This window comes from Adiantum capillus-veneris, chromosome 2 (assembly GCF_014529385.1).
Source record: "Adiantum capillus-veneris isolate H3 chromosome 2, ASM1452938v2, whole genome shotgun sequence".
Classification (NCBI taxonomy): Eukaryota; Viridiplantae; Streptophyta; class Polypodiopsida; order Polypodiales; family Pteridaceae; genus Adiantum; species Adiantum capillus-veneris.
In genome coordinates, this window is record NC_140932.1 from 129,401,929 (window position 1) to 129,420,448 (window position 18,520).

Here is an 18,520-nt window from a genome sequence, read left to right on the forward strand (position 1 = left end):
TCACTTCTGAAAGAATTTCTGGAACCCTTAAGCCAAATGGAACCTCACTGTCTAAGCCCAATCAGATTTTCTCTTCAGTACGCCCTAGTAGACATCCTACGCGTAGAATGTCTCCTGCTCTGTTTTGCCTGGATTTTTGTACTATGGATTCCCCTTGATGTGCTGAGTCCACAGCTGTTTTTACTTTTTGATTTGGACACCTATAAGCTGGTCAATGGATTAGAAATCTGTTCCGACACCTTATTGCTGGTCTTGATCAGTCTAATCAACTCCAATTTGGACCAAAATTGACTAGGAGGCTTGCCTCAGGCTATACAACACCTTGCTATGCCCACAGTCACTATCTGGCTTCAATTTCTTGCTTTAGATAGGATGTCTTTTTCATCAGAATGGCTTTAAATTCAAAGCACAGGCTCCCCTTGAGGTGCTAATCACTTTGGTATGCTCAAAGTTAGGTTTGGAGTGCAAAATCACACAGAAGACATCCTATGCATAGGATGTCTTTTTGGCCTGTTTGACCCCAGACTTGACCCACAACTTCCCCTTGATGTCAACAACCCAGTGGTATGCTTAGATTTTGGTTTGGATTTCAAAAGTCCCCAATTTTAGTTGTTCTTGCCTTTTTCAGTCAAAAGTGCTAAAGTCTGCTTTGAACCCAATTTTCTCACCCAAATGAGATGAAAACCCTCTCAGTCACTCAATATATCATGCAGATCATGCTCATGCAACCATCCTATGGTCTTAAAATAATGCTTTGGCACAATTTGGGTAGGATGTCTGGCAATTTCAGTCTATTTGGCCTTATCCTGTCAAGATATGGTCAAATTTCCACTTTCCAGGTGAAAATAGGGTAAACCCCACCTTCTGAACACACTGGTCAACTCAAAATTGCAAAATTCCCACCAGATTAGCCTGTAGACATCCTACGCGTAGAATGTCTTCTGGCTTAAAATTAAATTTTTTCCTGACAGAAATGCTCCTGATGCTCTGCAGCTCTATCAAAAACATCGACAGTAACTTTTGGACTTCACTTCAACTTTCAAACACACTTTTGCGTCTTTTACAACCTTGTGATGAATTTACCAAGCAAGTATACATGCATGAAGTGCTCTAGATCCTGAATCATGATGTCCTACTTACTCTACTCCTACTCATCATGTGAAATAGTGATAATGGTGTTTTGGTTTCTCTCTGGCCTCTCCGGACACTCAAGCTCTCCTCTCACCGCTTCTACCACTCCAACTCCTACTCAAGAACTCAACTAATACCTAAAACTATCTCAGTCTACCTAAGTCGAAGGATCTAGGCCAAAAACACGCTTCCTAGACTCCCTCTAAGACCTAGAGATTCCTCCACCCTCTGGTCCTATCTAAATGTAAAACGAGACTCTTGGCAAGCCAAAAATCCCTATCCTCAAGGACTAGTCTCGATCACCTACCTAAGGTTTTCGTCCCCGGCAGCGGAGCCAATGTTGGACGGGTACGCCGCGACGGACGTCACATTAGGAGATTTCGGAGGTCTTTTGGAGGGCCTTTTGGTAGAGAGAGGAAAATAAGCTCCTCCAATGAGAGAAGAGCCTACGTTACGTAGAAAAATAGATTGATATTAACAAAAATATAAAAGGTGTCCCTCTCCTCATTTAATAATCTAGTGGTCCTTGAAGACGAGCACTCTCTTTTATTTAATGCGAGCACCTTTTTCAGAAGGTAGATGCGGTGCATTTGATACGGGATACGTCATCACTAGAACTCAAAAAGTCACAAAACTTTCAAGTGGTGGAAGATTTTGAAACTTTTGATACTGCCAATGCGTCCGGAACACACATATCTCCTAGAAATGAATGTCCAATTGCCTTGCTTAGACATCCAAAGAGGCCAAAAATGTCAAACACCCCTAAAAGAACATTTTACTAACGGCGCGCGAGGGGGCATTTCAAAATTTTGGAATGCCTCCTCGCGCGCCGTTAGTGAAAAGGCCCTTTTTCCCTCTTTTTAGGGAGCTTTTTGAGAGGAAAATGTCCAGAAACCTCTAAAAAGGGGCTTTTTGGAAAGATAAGTGCCCAAAAATCACTAAAAAGAGCTTTGTACTAACGGCGCGCGAGGGGGCATTCCAAAATTTTGGAATGCCTCCTCGCGCGCCGTTAGTTAAAAGGCCCTTTTTTCCTCTTTTTAGGGAGCTTTTTGAGAGGAAAATGTCCAAAAACCTCTAAAAAGGGGCTTTTTGGAAAGATAAGTGTCCAAAAATCACTAAAAAAAGCTTTGTACTAACGGCGCGCGAGGGGGCATTCCAAAATTTTGGAATGCCTCCTCGCGCGCCGTTAGTAAAAACGCCCTTTTTTCTTTTTTTTAGGGAGCTTTTGAGAGGAAAATGTTCAAAAACCTCTAAAAAGGGGCTTTTTGGAAAGATAAGTGTCCAAAAACCCCCAAAAATGGGCTTTGTACTAACGGCGCGCAGAGGGGCATTCTAAAATTTTAGAATGCCTCCTCGCGCGCCTTTAGTAAAAAGCCCATTTTTGGGGGTTTTTGGACATTTTTTGCCTCTCCGGATGTCGGAATGAGACAAGTAGACATTCGTTTTTAAGGTATTTTGGCGTTCCGGATGCATTGGTGGTGTCAAAATCCTCAAAATCTATCACTATTTTATAGTTTGTGACTTTTCAACTTTCAGTGATGACGTAAGCTGCATTGAATGCGCCGCACCTGCCTCCTGAAAAAGACGCTCGCATTAAATAAAAAAGTGACCGTTTTCAAGGACGATTGGGAATATAAATCTACTTTTCAGAGTGTCTGGTTGTCCTTTTGGACGTACTCACAAGGTGCAAGTGCATTTTAAAAAAAGTTTCTAGAGAGAGAAATACAATTTCTTACAAGGCCCTCCAAATGACCTCCGAAATTTTCTAATGGCACAGCGAGAACTCACCTAACAAGATTTGTCAGCTAAGGACGAAGCTTGACCGGCAGGCACGTGGAAGCAAGCATAGGCTGTCAACCTAAACTCGACCGACTCCTAACTAATTCCTACAGAGGTCTCCACCCAATGTCTAAGTCACAGTCTTCAAGAGTGCATAAGAGGAAACTTCCTACAACGCTTTGTACAGCCGAACACCCATCAAACAATCTCGAAACACCACAGAACTTGAAGGAGACCCTACTAACACCAATAGGTCGCTCTCCCTAAGGTCTATGAACCAAAACCCCAACCCAAAACACCCGGTGCAAAATCACGTAGGATGTCTGGCCGAAATTTGTCTTCCTTTCCAAAATCTAAAGTGCCTAATGTGTAGCTCTACTCAATGTGAACGCGTGGATATGCTGCAATGCAAAATCGGACAACGTATGCTCACCGAATAACCATATGAAGCTCATAGATGGAGCTCGCAAAACCGGACCGTATATGCGCAATGTAGGTATCGGCACGTAGCTCTCGTCGGGGGCAACACGCTGCCCTTCTCCACACTCGATTCCGACCATCGGTGCACACATAGCGTCAAGATGAAGCTCACACTCTCTCTCGTACACAGTACGCTCACTCATAGACTTCAAACTTTTTAAAAATGACAAAAGGTCCTTTATTAAGGTCAAAAAGTGGTATAAATACCTTACAATTCTCAAACCCTAAAGTTCCAAATCAACCATCTACTCAATCTAACTGTCAAACTGGGATACAATCTGGAAACTTTTATAAGCCCCAATATTTACAAGGTGAAATGTCGAGTTTTCTCAATAAATAAATAATTACAAAAAATGATAATCTTCCAAGTAGTCAGTTTTCATAGGGTCTGTCCAGCTTCTAACACTCCCCCCCTCCTTGCTCATGTCGTCCCTGACATGGCTGTTGTGTTGCTTCTTCATCTTATGGTTTCGTGCATCTTGAGCAGCGACTCGTATCTTGCATGTAAATCCAATAGTGTTGGGCTGAATATATCAGTGTTGATGGTGAAGAAACCGGTGTAGAACGCTTCTTCAAAGGCCTGGAGGTGATAGGATGGAAGAAACATTATCCTTTGATACAATGCATGTATCACCTCCTAGGAAGGCTAGCCAGACAGATCATATGCACATCTGTAAGTATCTTGAAAGAAGAAGATATTGTCTATCACCTAGCCCGGTTTGAACGTCTCGAAGACTGCCAAAAGGGTTTTGCAGATCTTCCTCATCATTATGCAAGAAAGGTCAGGCAAGCCAGTGATGAACAATTTGATGGCACCCGTTAGGGTTTTCACCATGTATTAATCACTTATTCTCTCACCTGCCTTCAAGCCTGGCAGCTTTGGATAGTTCAGCCAAGTGGGTTGGCTTCTTTGTAGTATCTCTTGGGCCTTCCACATCGGTATCCTTGGTAGAGGGCAGAAGCTTAGGTTATCTCTGATGATTTTGGGTGCCTCTACCACATGGATCAGGTACCATGGATATTTCGTCAGCCATGCCTTTCTCCACCTGGGTTGGGAGTCGACTATCAACTTGGCCCCTTCAGGCTGGGAGATATCTGCTGTGTAGAGTGGCATTGTCGACTCTTCTCTGATCCTCTTGTTGATGGTGGCGGCTTCGTACTTTAGCAAAGGATATGGGAGAGAGGGTTGTAGCCATTCACGCCGGAGGTTGCTGGCGTCGATCTTCGGAATGGTCATGGATTTAAAAACCCTCTGCTCCCATTCCAAGGCTTCCTTGGTAGTTTCTCTGATTACTGCCTCTATGGCCTTGTGCAGCCTTTCTTCCTCTTCTTGTGTCAGATCTTGTGGCTCTTGATAGGGTCCTACTAGGATTTCCTCTTGCATGGGTGTGTCCATAGGATTTGCCACATTATCTAGGTCTATGCCTTCCATGGCTGTCGGCCCTGTGCCTGCCTGCTGTCCTCTCAGCTCTTCTATCTGCTTTAGGAGTGTCTTTTTCTCTGCTTCAGCTTCTTCTCCCATGTTCACGAGGAGGTCGTTCAACTTGGCGTTTATCTTCTCCGCCTCCTCGAGCTTTCTCTTGATAATTTCTAGCTCATCTTGCATTTCTTTCTGCTCTTCTTCCATGCGTGTTTGCATAACCGTCGACCTTTCCGCCATCATTAACCTTTGCTTTTTCTCTAAAGTCAACTCTTTTTGAAGCTCTTTCATCTGTTCTTCATAGATCTGGCTTTCTGTAGTGGTGTGAGTCGAGCTAGTAGCTCTGACTCTGGCAAGAGATGCCTGTAGGCGCTGGATGGTTTGATCTTTAACTTTAAGCTAGTTCTTGAGCTCAAGGACCTCATCCTGGCTAGCCTCCTGGTCTATTTTTGCCTTTTCTTTGGCATTTTGCATGGCCTCAACTTCCTTGGACTCCTCAGCAAGTTGTAGGGTTAGGTTATCCCTTTCCCTCTGTGCATCTGTCAATGACTTGCTGAGTTGTCTGTACTCCTTTTCGGCTCCTTGCAGTCTTTGAGCTGCTGCTTGATTTTCTCTTTCCATTTCCTTGCATCTTTGCAATGCCTTTGCCAGACTGGCTTGTAGCTCTGCTTCTCTCTCTATCTGCCTTTGGCTTTGTTTTTGTAAAGTGTCAACTTCCAGCTTTATCTGCACTTCAGTGGCTTTGAGAGTTTCCATTTCACTCTCTGAGGCCATTGACTGTGCTCTTAGCCCGGTTAGCTTTGTCATCACCACATCCCAATCATTGGTGGGCGGGTGCAGGTCCATTGTATCAGTGGCCATCTCCTTTAGCTCTACTAACTGTAGGCTTTGCATTTGCTCTTTGGATCCGTGCTTGCCAAGTCGAATGCGACTGTGGCAACCTCTTCTTTTGTATATCCGGTACCTAGTAGGTCTAGAAATGTGTTGTATGATTCATTTGGCTCTGGCTGCTCACTTTTAGGCTTAGCCTCTTCCTTTGGTTCTTGCTCCTGGCTTTGTTTTTGCTTAGACTCTTCTTGGTCTTCTGGTTTGTCTTGCTCCTTTTTCTCTTCTTGTGGAGGACTATGAGGAGGTGGTGAGGGCGGTGGGTTGGATTCAGGGCTGGCCGGTCGAGTTGTTCGCTTTTTCTTGAAATCTTTGTCCACCTTTGTCTTCCTTTCTCTCTCTTGGCCTTCCTGGTCTTTTAGCAGTTTCTGTCGGACTTGCTCCACTTCCTCTTTTGTAAAGGGCACATGTGCGATATTCTCTGCTGTGGCATCAAGAATCTCAAAATTATTAATGTAATCATCGAATCTGTCTCTGTGCACCCTTTGCGATGATCCTGACATTTCTTCTAGAGACGGATTCCATAGCTCGTCTAAATGTCCTTTGAGGGCTCTTTCTGCCTTGAAGCTTTCCAACATCCGCTCTAGACGTGCCGCTTTCTGTGATTTCGTCTCTTTTACTGGCACTTGGGCAGATTCTTTATTTCCCTTCTTTAGCTCTTGCTGCTCTTCTTGCACGGTTTCTAACCGGCATTTCAAACGGGTTTCCACCCTTGGTGCTTTGCGTTGTTCATCTTCCTTGTCTTCCTTGAGCCTTAGCCAGTCGTTTTGTGATGGAGGGTCGGGCCCTTCAATACTAGCTAGTGAAATGAAGATGGAAACTTCATGCACTAAGCAAAACACTTATCAAACACAATATCAATTCCCTCACAGTCTCAGACCCAAGATCTCACACACCTTTGAAGATGGTGAGTTAGCGGGGTATGAGATTAGATTGGGAGGAAGAAGGAGTATTCTTACGAGAAAGATGTACATCTCCTCACATAATCACTCATATTAGCGTAGCTTAGCTTAGTAATCAGCATGGTAGAGGAGATGAGCATGCATTGAAGCTTGGCTCTTGGTTGGATTTGCATCACAAATCCAAGAGTTGTTGGTGTAGGCCTCCCTTCTCACAAGCTTGGAGTAGGTGGTAAGCTTTCCATTTAAGCTTGAGAAAGAGAGAGAGTCTTCCTTGCTTCACACCTGAGATCGTGTGAGTGTTTGTGTGATAATGCCTTGCAAAAAGCAGCCCCCTCTCTTTCTTGGTCAACCCCTCTTGCTATTTGCTCATCCTCACACCTCATTGGACCTCCCTAGGCCTAGCAATGGAAATTAAGCAGCATAAGTGATAGTCTTCTAACATGTGTCCCCCTTTCCCTTTTTGTGAGAGCTTTAGGTAATTACTTAATTCAACTAAACTCTCATTGGACCCCTTTCCCTCTTGGCCAATAGGAATCAGGCAAGCCATTGGGCTGTTGAATGCTCATTGGACCCTTTGGGAGACAGTCCAATAGTCTTTTAGAGAGCTTAATTCTTATTGGTTCTTTTATTGAGTGTTTTTAAATTATTTAACCTAGATTTACTCTAGCTTAATTCTCATTGGTCCATCTCCAAGGTCATCCAATAGGAACTGAGTACACCTTGTGGGCATCTGGGCTAGGGAGCTAACATGTGTCCCTCATTCCCTTCGTGTAAAGGGATCTTGTGTGTGTGTGTGTGTGTGTGTGTGTGTGTGAGAGAGAGAGAGAGAGAGAGAGAGAGAGAGTTTCTCTCTCATCTCCTACTTCCAGGGCTCGCCCCCTCCTATGTAGGGATGGTTGAAGACTTTTGGGAGCTTGTGTGTGTGTGTGTGTGTGTGTGTGTGTGAGTTTCTCTCTCATATCATACTTCCACGGCTCAGCCCCTCTTATGTAGGGATGGTTGAAGGCTTTTGGGACACACACAAAGAATCCAATTTCCCTAGGCTTTTGACCTTTGGAAAGAACCTTTGAATTTTGGAACCTTAGCATTTTGGAAGCCTTAATGGGCTGAACCTTAGGGTCTCTTAAGCCCATTGGTGCACATTGTTCTTTTGCAGATGGCCCCCCTTTTGGATCCATATTTTCCCTCCTTTGGATCCCTATTGTGGCCGGTCTTCTAGCTTAACCAATATTGTAGCTTTTTCTCCCCTGGCACTTCCCCATATTAAATGATTAGTTTAACATGAGAAAATCATTTAGGAGAATTAGCTCTCTCTTGTAATCATAGTCGTCCTCAACTATGTGGTATAGAAGATAAAGCATATTCATTAGTCCTTTTTCCTAGCGGGTAGAGGATCCCTATGTTACCCTACAACATTGTTCGAGAATGGATGACTAGTCCATTTGGCGCTTGAGAGACTAAGCTTCCACGAGCATGTCTGCACATTAGTCCTATCAATCTTCCATAGTAGAGTGACAAGCTCTACTTGGTGTTTGGGAGACGTCGTCTCCGCAAAATTGATCTAAGCATGCATACTACTTCATTTTTGTGCACAATAAAGAAAAAGAGAGTCTTATAAGACAAAAACTTTGTTCATTTTTAACATTTGTACATTTTCTTACTCTAGGGAAGCATTGTAATCATTGACAAGGTTTAGGTTATCCTTTAATTGTATGCCTTGCATCCACCTAGCATCTTGAAAAGGATAATCCTTAAACTTAATAAGATAGCATCGGATAGTCTTACCTCCTCTTAGTAACTTGTATTCATGTCAGAGAATGGAATCGGGCTGCAGCACGTCTTCTTGGTCCTCGATCTCCGGTTGGTCTTCAATAGTTGGTTCTTGAGGTGGCTCTCCTTTGTAAGGCTTTAGTAGGCTCACATGGAAAGCATTGTGTATGAGCCAATGGTTGGGCAACTTGAGTTGATAGGCCATCTCATTGATTGGCCTAAGAATTTGGAAGGGACCATAGTACCTTTTTGCTATCTTAGCATAGTACTTTTGGTGTCCTGTAGGATTCTTGCCCATCGTGTGTGCTTTAATCGAGCCTTATCGAGCCTTGGGAAATTTTAATATGACCCAATCATTTTCTTTAAAGGCTTGGGCCCTTTTGTGCTTGTTAGCAGCAGCAACCTTTTGCCTTTGCTGTGAGATAGAGATAGCATCCTTAATCTTTTGAAAAGATTCTTGTAGGTCTTGGCTATACTCATCTGCAGCAGCGAAGATCTTCCCGTGTACCTTAAGTAGCAAGGGACTTTTTGATCTTCCCTCAATTACCTCAAAAGGTACTTTTCCCGTGGAAGTATGTACAGTGTTGTTGTAGGCATACTCCACTAAGGGTAAGTACTTCTCCCATTGGGATCTTTGATCTACTTCCGTTACATAGGCTTTGAGTAGATCGAGAATTGTTAGGTTAGCTATTTCACCGTGGCTATCCGTTTGTGGGTGATAGGACGAAGAGAAGTTTAGCCTTGTTCCTAAATTCTCAAAGAGACCCTTCTAGAAATTATTGGTCTTTCTAGGATTTCTATCCGACACTATGGACATTGGCAAGCCATGGTACTTGAAGATTTGTGAAATGAAGAGGGTTGCGATATGATGGGCTTTGATATTCTTTTTAACAGGTATAAAATGAGCTTGTTTACTGAACCTGTCTACTATCGTCCATATTCTCGTATTCCCATGGATAGACTTAGGCAATCCAAAGATAAAACCATGGATATGCTCTCCCATGGTGAATTACGGATTGGCAAAGGTTGAAGCAATCCAAGTTGCTTCCCTCTATCAAACTTCGTCTTTTGGCATACTACACATTTAGAAACATACTCTTGTATGTTTGCTTTCATGGTAGGCCAATAGAAATATGTTTCAATTCCCTTTAGGGTAGACTAAATCCCTCGATGCCCTGCATAAGGAGGAGCATGAGATTCATACATTACTTTCTCTGGTAGTGAGCTAGTAACACATAGTCTATTGCCATAGAGAAGATAACCATCTTGTAAAGTAAATGGTTCCTCTTTCTTCCCTAGTGCAAGGGCTGAAATCACATCTCTAAAATCGGAATCAGTAGCATACTCCTCTATCATAGAAAATAGATAATTGTGAGTTGCTATGGAAACCGCATTCACTCTTGGCAGTCTTGAGAGTGCATCAGCTACTTGATTATGCTTGCTAGCAATGTGATCAATATGAAAATGAAATTGCGAAAGAAAGTTTGCCCACCTCATTTGTTTGTCGGAGAGCTTGGTCTGCGTCATGAAGTACTTAAGACTTTGGTGATCCTTTTGTAGAATGAAAGGAGTCCCCAATAAATAGTGCTTCCATGAGTCTAAGGCATGTAGAACTGCAAGGAGTTCCTTTTCGTATGTTCCTAGAGCTTGCTCAACAGGGTAAAGCCTTTGAATTTCATAGCCTATGGCGTGCCCTTCTTTGAATTTCATAGCCTATGGCGTGCCCTTTTTGAAGCAAAATAGCTCCAAGGCAATCACCACAAGAATCACATTGGACCTCAAATGGCTTTTTGAAAGCATTGTTCTACTTGGCAGACCATGTGTACCTAATGATGTTCTTTGTTAGGTCATGTAATGGTCCTGCTATTAGTGAGAACTTTTCTATGAATAGTCTATAGTATGCGCACATACCTATAAATCTTCTTAATTCATGAAGATTCCTTGGTTTAGGCCATCCTTTTATTACCTCTAACTTTGTGGATCCATTTGGATGCCATCTTGAGAGATGATGTGACCTAAATACTGAATCTCTTGTAAGAAAAACTCAGTTTTCTTTCGATTAACATAAAGTTTATTCTCTCTTAGAACTTGAAATATTACCTAGAGGTGTTGCTTGTGTTTGTCTAATGAATTAGAGTAGATGATGATATCATCAAAGAACACTCCAAAAAAGGTTCGATGAGGCCTGAATAGCTTCTCCATTAAGCGGTTGAATGTGGCTGGTGCATTGGTCAAGCCAAAAGGCATGATAATGTATTCGTAAAGACCAAACGTAGTGCGAAATGTGGTCTTTACAATGTCTTGATCAACTATCCTTATTTGATGATAGCCACTTATTAGGTCAATCCTATTGAAGTAGGTGGATCCTTGTAGCTTATCAAATAGTTCTTCTACTTGTGGAACGAGAAACCTATTCTTGATAGTCATCCTATTTAGTGCTCTATAGTCGACACACATACGATATGTGCCCTCTTTCTTTTGCACCAGTAGCACAGGAGAACAAAATGAAGATGAGCTAGGCCTAACCATGCCCTTCTTGACTTACTCATGCACTTGCCACATAATCTCCTCTTGTTGAGCTTGAGAAACTCTATAAGGAGGTTTGTTAGGCGGTGAACTTCCTAGAAGAAGTTCAATTGCATGGTCATCATTGCATTGTTTAGGAGGTAGTTCACAAGGGACGTCGTCAATAAAGACATTTTGAAACCCCTTGAGAAAATTGGAAAATTCTAATTCCTTTTGATTGTGTATATTTTCTTTTGCTAAAACATTAGGTTAATTTTGAGAGTCTTTAACAAAAATCATGTACTCGAAAACAGAGCTCTTTATTGACTTGTTTAAAGCTTGTGTATGTACAATGGGTATGGTGTTACCTGCGTTGCATTTATACGCCTCTATAACAAAAATTATACGTATAAAACATCATTATACATCGTATTTCCGAATAATACCCGAATACCCGTATAAAACAGTTTTTGATCGAGATATTTTTCGATCGAAAAAGTTTTCGATCAAAAAATATCTCGATCGAAAACGTCTATATATATACTGTTGGGGTATAAAGCCCAATGTGGTCGCCCAGGTAAGTGGGCGGGCCGACAGGTATGTACACATATTCTTTTGTAAAAACCTAATAAGAACTCATTATGCTCTACACATTACAGTAGAGCGAGTTCACCATATCGTCGTGCTCTTCTTCTCGCACTCTCTCTCGCGTCGCACTTCCGCTCGTACTCCTTCAACTGGTATCAAAGCTCAAATGGGCGCTCGGGGAAGCACTGCAGGAGGCTAGAGTCACCAGCTCAGGCTGGAGTGAAATTCGACAGGCGAAGACACGGCCACCATTCGGCTTCGACAAAGGTCTGCGCAGGCCATTTTCGACTACGTGGTCTTGGCGGGTGCAGATCCGACTCTGCAAATTTGGGGTTTTCGGCCTACGACTGCAGGTGCTGAGGATATCGACACTCCCAAAGTGTTGATTTGTGGCTGTCTACACATCGAAGGACGGCTCACAGTTCTTGGAGGCGTGTCACATACGACACGGGCACATCTACACACAGTCTGTAGGCGACATCCACTAGTTCATCAGGTAGCTTATGTTTGCTGCTTGATATTCCAGATTTCATCCTGACATTGCAGGTACTTCCACATGGGATGTATTGTCAGAGATGATGTATGTCTGTTGAGGGTTTGCTGGCTGTGAGTCACGCAGCAAACAACCGCCGCAGCGGTTACAGCATACATTGGGAAATTTGTGGATGTATGACTTTGTGGGAATTCTATGTACTGTCAGATCTACTGCAGCCTTTGTTGAGGGTCGAGTGAGGTTTTATTGAGCTGAGGGATTCTCGAATGTTGAGATCCTTTCGGTGATACAGGTCTTGGAGCGATCCCTCGAGCACCCTTAGATAGGCAGCTAGGATGTATTGACTGTGAGTTAGACAGTTGGGATTGCATCTTTGCTTTACTGCCGTTGAGGCATTGTCGCAGTCTATGCTTACAGGATAGTGACAGGACAGTCAGAGACAGTACAGGTGCAGGACAGGTTTACCCACAGCTTACAGTGTCAGAGAGACAATGTTTTTGAGCTAGTTTTTGGTCTGTTTTTGAGTACACTAGAGCCATTTTACAAAAGGAGACTCTGCCGAAATTTATGCAGAATCTGAAGATTTTTTGGTTCATTTGACATGTTGATATTGGTTCAGAGGTCAGTTTACAGGGGAAACTCTGCCGAATTTTTCCCAGGAAAGTAAACCACTGTGAAGCGTAGCTATGACTGGATCACAGGACACTGCTCTTTACAATATCAAGAAGCTGGATGGAACCAATTTCCCATTGTGGAAGAAGCAGATTTGGCACGTGTTGGTACAAAAGAAGCAGATAAAACCTATAAAGCTCAAAGGGATAAAACCAGAAGATATGGATGAAGATGAATGGAGCGAAATGGATGAATTGGCACTTTCTACAATTATGCTGACTTTGGCAGAAAGCGTTTACTTCAATGTAGCAGACGAGATGTCCGCTTATCAAGCATGGTTAAAGCTGAGTGATCTTTATGAGAATCAGAGTGCAGCATCACAGGTATACTGGCTTAAGAAGCTTGTTGATTTGAAGATGAAAGAAGGGACACCTATGTCCAATCATCTGAATGAGTTCAACACAATCTACAGTCAGTTGTCAGCTCAAGGTGTCAAGTTTGATGAACCTGTTAGAGCTATGTTCCTGTTGATCACATTGCCGGAAAGTTGGGACACTTTTCGCACAGCTTTGAGTAATTATGCACCTCCAGATGGTTTGAACATAGCACGTGTAGAAGGAAGTCTACTTACTGAAGAAACCAATAGAAAGACAATGGACAAAGGCAAAGGAACAGCCTTAGTTTTCAGGGGAAGGACCAAAGAAAAGTACAAAGGTGGAAAGAGGAATCAGTCTCGTAGCAAGTCCCACAGTGCTAAAGGCAAGAGTGACATAGAATGCTACCATTGTGGCAAGAAGGGTCACATGAAAAGAGACTACAGAGAATGGAAAGCAGAAAAAGGCAAAGAGAAAGCTGAAGACCATGGTGAGAAGAACAAGTCCTCAGTGAAGATTCAAGAAATAAATGTGACAAACACTGTTGCAGAGGATGACAGTCTAGTGTCAGGAGACATCTACTTCTTGAAGAATACAATGGACTCAGCTCTTCTTACAGCATCTGATGGAAATGCACTGAGTGACTGGATTATAGACTCAGGAGCATCACTTCATGTGTCTCCAAACAAGGAGTGGTTTACTTCTTATGTGACCACTAAAGATCATGTTCGGCTAGGCAATGGGCAGACATGTGAGATCTTAGGTGTTGGATATGTTCAATTGAAGTTTCAGAATGGCTCTTCTTTCACGCTGAAGAATGTGAGACATGTTCCCGCAATTACAAAGAGCTTGATCAGCACAGGTTTACTTGATGATGCTGGCTACGTCACCACTTTTGGACATAACATGTGGAAGATATCCAAGGGTTCTATGACAGTAGCACATGGAGTAAATTCTGGAGGACTTTACATGATTTATGTATCAAATGTCTCTAAAAATGTAATCAATGTAGCCGAGCAGCCGAACATTTCTTTGTGGCATAGCCGGTTAGGACATATGTCCAAGAAGGGAATGGAAATCTTGTCTCATTCTGGTTATTTGCCTGGATTTTCATTTAATGATTTTGAATTCTGTGAACATTGTCTGTATGGTAAGCAAACACAGCAGCCACATAAGCATAGAAGCAGTAGAAGAGATACACAGTTGGCACTTGTTCATAGTGATTTGTGTGGACCTATGCCTAACCTATCTCTAGGGGGAGCTTCTTACTTTATGACATTTATAGATGATTACTCGAGGAAAGTATGGGTTTACTTTCTCAAGCACAAGGATGAAGCGTTTAGTGTTTTCAAAACGTTTGTGACACTTGTGGAGAATCAGAGTGGCAAGAAGCTTAAATGCTTACGCACTGACAATGGTGGAGAGTATGTTTCAAAGGCCTTTCAGGACTTTTGTGAGTCAAAAGGTATAAAACGTGAACTTACTGCTCCTTACAATCCTCCTCAAAATGGTGTTGCTGAGAGGATGAATAGGACCATACAAGAGAAGGTCAGAAGTATGTTGTCTAATGCACAGCTGCCAAATGGGTTTTGGGTTGAAGCTGTATCAACAGCTGTTCATCTTGTAAATAGATCTCCTAGCAAGGTTTTGCAGAAGGATTCAGTGCCAGAGATGGTATGGTTAGGCAAGGTGCCCTCATACAAGCATCTCAGAGTCTTTGGCTGTGAGGCATATACTCACGTTGCAAAGGAATTTAGGAACAAACTTGAGCCAAAGACTAGAAACTGCATCTTTCTAGGCTATGGTAATTCTGGTGAGATGGGGTACAGACTTTGGGATCCCAAATCCAAAAATGTTGTCCGTAGCAATGATGTTCACTTTAATGAATCTAAATATCATTCTAAACCAGAGAGGGTTGAGGAGATTAGAAGAGTTGTCTTCCAAGAAGATGGACCTACACATGCAAGACAAAATGTCAGGGCTCAAGAGGAGCAAGGACAAGATAGAGTGGAACCACAGGTTGTGGCTGAGCCTGAGCCACCTATTGTGCGTAGATCTGGACGTGTCACGCGACCTCCTGATAGGTTTGTTCCATCTATGAACTATGTCATGTTGACTGATTGCAATGAGCCTTCATGTTACAAGGAAGCAGTGCAAATGAAGGACTCCGGGAATTGGCAATTGGCCATGCAGTCAGAGATGACAGCTCTACATAAAAACCAGACATGGAAGCTAGTTAAATTACCACGGGTCAAAAAGGCTCTACCCTGTAAATGGGTTTACAGGTATAAGATCACCGCTCATGATAGTCAGCCAAAGTACAAAGCAAGGCTTGTTGCTAAGGGCTTTAAGCAAGAACAAGGCATTGAATTTGATGAAGTCTTCTCTCCGGTGGTCAAGATGACTACATTGAGATGCTTTCTTGCATTGGTTGCCATATTAGAGTTGGTGTTGCACCAAATGGATGTCAAGACAGCGTTCTTGCATGGTGATTTAGATGTGGAAATTTACATGCAGCAGCCAGAAGGGTTTGTTGAGAAAGGCAAGGAAGATTGGGTATGAAAGTTGTTAAACAGTCTTTATGTCTTAAAACAATCACCGAGGGCATGGTACCATAAATTCCACAAGTTTATGCTTTCTCAAGGCTACAAACGTAGTGAGTTCGATCACTGTCTATATACAAAGAAGGCTAAGGATGGAAGTTGGCTGATCCTTATTTTGTATGTGGATGACATGTTGATTATTGGAAAGCACTTGGAAGAAATTTCAGCTTTGAAGTCAAAGATGGCAAAATCGTTTGACATGAAAGACATGGGTGAGGCAAGTCATATACTTGGTATGCGCATTGAGAGAGACAGATCAAAGAAGTTGATTTGGTTATCTCAAACAGAGTATATTGACAAGGTTTTGCAACGTTTCAATATGGAGAAGGGAAAGGCACTGAGTGTTCCATTGCCACCATATGTGAAACTTAGCAAACAATATTGTCCTGTGTCTGAGGAAGAACAAGATGAAATGGATAAGATTCCATATGCGTCTGCAGTGGGTAGTTTGATGTATGCAATGATTGCTACTCGCCTAGACATTGCATTTGCAGTGGGAGTAGTAAGTCGATACATGTCAAACCCAGGCAAGAAACATTGGGAGGCAGTGAAAGGAATATTGAGATACCTGAAAGCTACAAAGAGTATGCGTATATGCTATGGGAGTCAGGAGCTAAGTGTAAAGGGTTTTACAGACTCAGATTGTGCAGGTGACTAAGACAACCGAAGGTCTACGTTAGGGTATGTCTTTACATTGGTTGGTGAAGCAGTATCATGGCGTTCTAGATTACAAGATTGTGTTACTCAGTCTACTACAGAGGCTGAATATGTTGCAGCATCAGAGGCATGCAAAGAATCAATTTGGCTTAATCGACTAGTAACAGATTTGGGAATCAAAGAAGAGATGCCTGTGTTATATTGTGATAGTCAAAGTGCTATACAATTGGTTCGCAATCTAGTTTATCACTCAAAGACAAAGAATGTGGATGTGAAGTATCATTTCATCAGGGAAATGCTCGAGGATAAGCAACTTCAGCTTGTCAAAGTTCACACCACAGAAAATCCTGTTGATCTACTTACAAAAGGACTTCCCTCAGAGAGCTTTGCACATTTTCGCAAGCAGTTAGGTGTAGGGTAGTACATCACTTCTCTACATCTCTTGTATATTAGCTTGTATAGTAGCTTCTCTCACACTTAAAGTACCACATTGGACTTTAAGTGGGAGGTTGTTGGGGTATAAAGCCCAATGTGGTCGCCCAGGTAAGTGGGCAGGCCGCCAGGTATGTACACATATTCTTTTGTAAAAATTACCTAATAAGAACTCACTATGCTCTACATATTACAGTAGAGAGAGTTCACCATATCGTCGTGCTCTTCTTCTCGCTCTCTCTTTCGCGTCGTACTTCCGCTCGTACTCCTTCATATACAACTGTCGCCGTATTCGATCGAAAACCATTATGGAGATTTTGGGAGTTAGCAGAGCTTGAAGCTTTTGAGAGATTAGCAGATAGCGACAGTGCCTTCGGTTGTGTTGTGAGTTCCACACACTTTATCAGGGATTAGATTGATAAAAACTATCAATCTATTTTACAACAACATCCAGGACTTGTGCTGAGAATACCTCACACTAGTTGGGCTGTTCACATGTACGATTTTCCAATCCTTTAGATGTGATTTCTTTCATCATATCACACTTCTGCACATAGCAGGGTCCAGTTCCTGTGCTGAGAGCATCTCACACTCCTGGCCTGTTTCTCTCTCTCTCTCTCTCTCTCTCTCTCTCTCTCTCTCTCTCTCTCTCTCTCTCTCTCTCTCTCTCTCTCTCTCTCTCTCTCTCTAATTTAATTTTCATGGTCAATTCACACAATGTGGTTTGTAATCATAATATTTTCTCTTTCATTTACAATAATTTAATATATTTGTATCATCATTTAATATATATAGGGTTAACACTCATTATATAGTAACTATGGTGTACAATCTTTTCGTAAGTTTCTTAATTTATAATTTTGTCATACAGATATGGCAGACACAAAGCTAGCGAAACATCAACGAAAGTTCGTCTCCGAAGTCATTGTGAGACACTTTCATTACATGTCAGAGGCAGAGATTAGGTGTTGTTTGAACCGTGTCGCTCCGGAGCATTTTTATCAACTTACAGAGACTTTGACCAAGTTTGTGTTTGAGCAGCTCCAGGCAGAGTTTGCACCAGCTATTTTTGACATAGCCCTCTTGACATCAGGTGCTTTAGTAAACATGGTCAAACAAACCATTGGGAAGATCATAAAAACCTTTCAAGAACTGAAAAATCTTACAATTACTTCCTTGCCAAACATAGCTAAGCGCATACATCTTGTGCAACAGCTTTATATAGAGTTAAAGAGTAAGAAAAAGTTAGAAAGAGCAGCAAAGCGTGCAAGAGTGGAAGCCAGCTCTTCCGAAGCTCCTATTGAACCAGAAATCCTTCTTAGAATAAAGCTTGTATCGTCATCCGTTGCTGCATTAGACCTCTCTCAGCTACCACCTATTTTACACCTTTTACCCGACACAACCGTCTTCAATATCCAAGCTCCACAGTTGGGAGAGGAAAGATGGGCACATGTGAAGCGTGTGGGTGTCACACATCCCGCTTTCAAAGATCAAGTGTATGCTACAAAAGTGTTCAAAGTAAACTTACATGAGCTCACCATGGAGCAACAGGTCAAAGACAAAGCAGCAATTTTGGATATTTCACATCGTGGTATTATCTACCCTCTTGCCATGGTGCACCACGTGGAGCGACCTATGCTCATTTCACGATTTTGGAATGGCGTCCATGTGGAGTAATGGATAAAATAATGTACTGCAGACAACAGCCAGCCTGTCATTCACGATTACGTACTCACTGCAGGAATAGTAGAGCTATTCCAGGAGAATATTTTGCAGATCATAATGCTCTCCAAACTCTGAAGTATATACATACGCATAACTACCTCCACAATGATCTACACTCTCGCAATATGATGCTGCATTTTGGTGAAAAAGGTGTTTATGCCGGT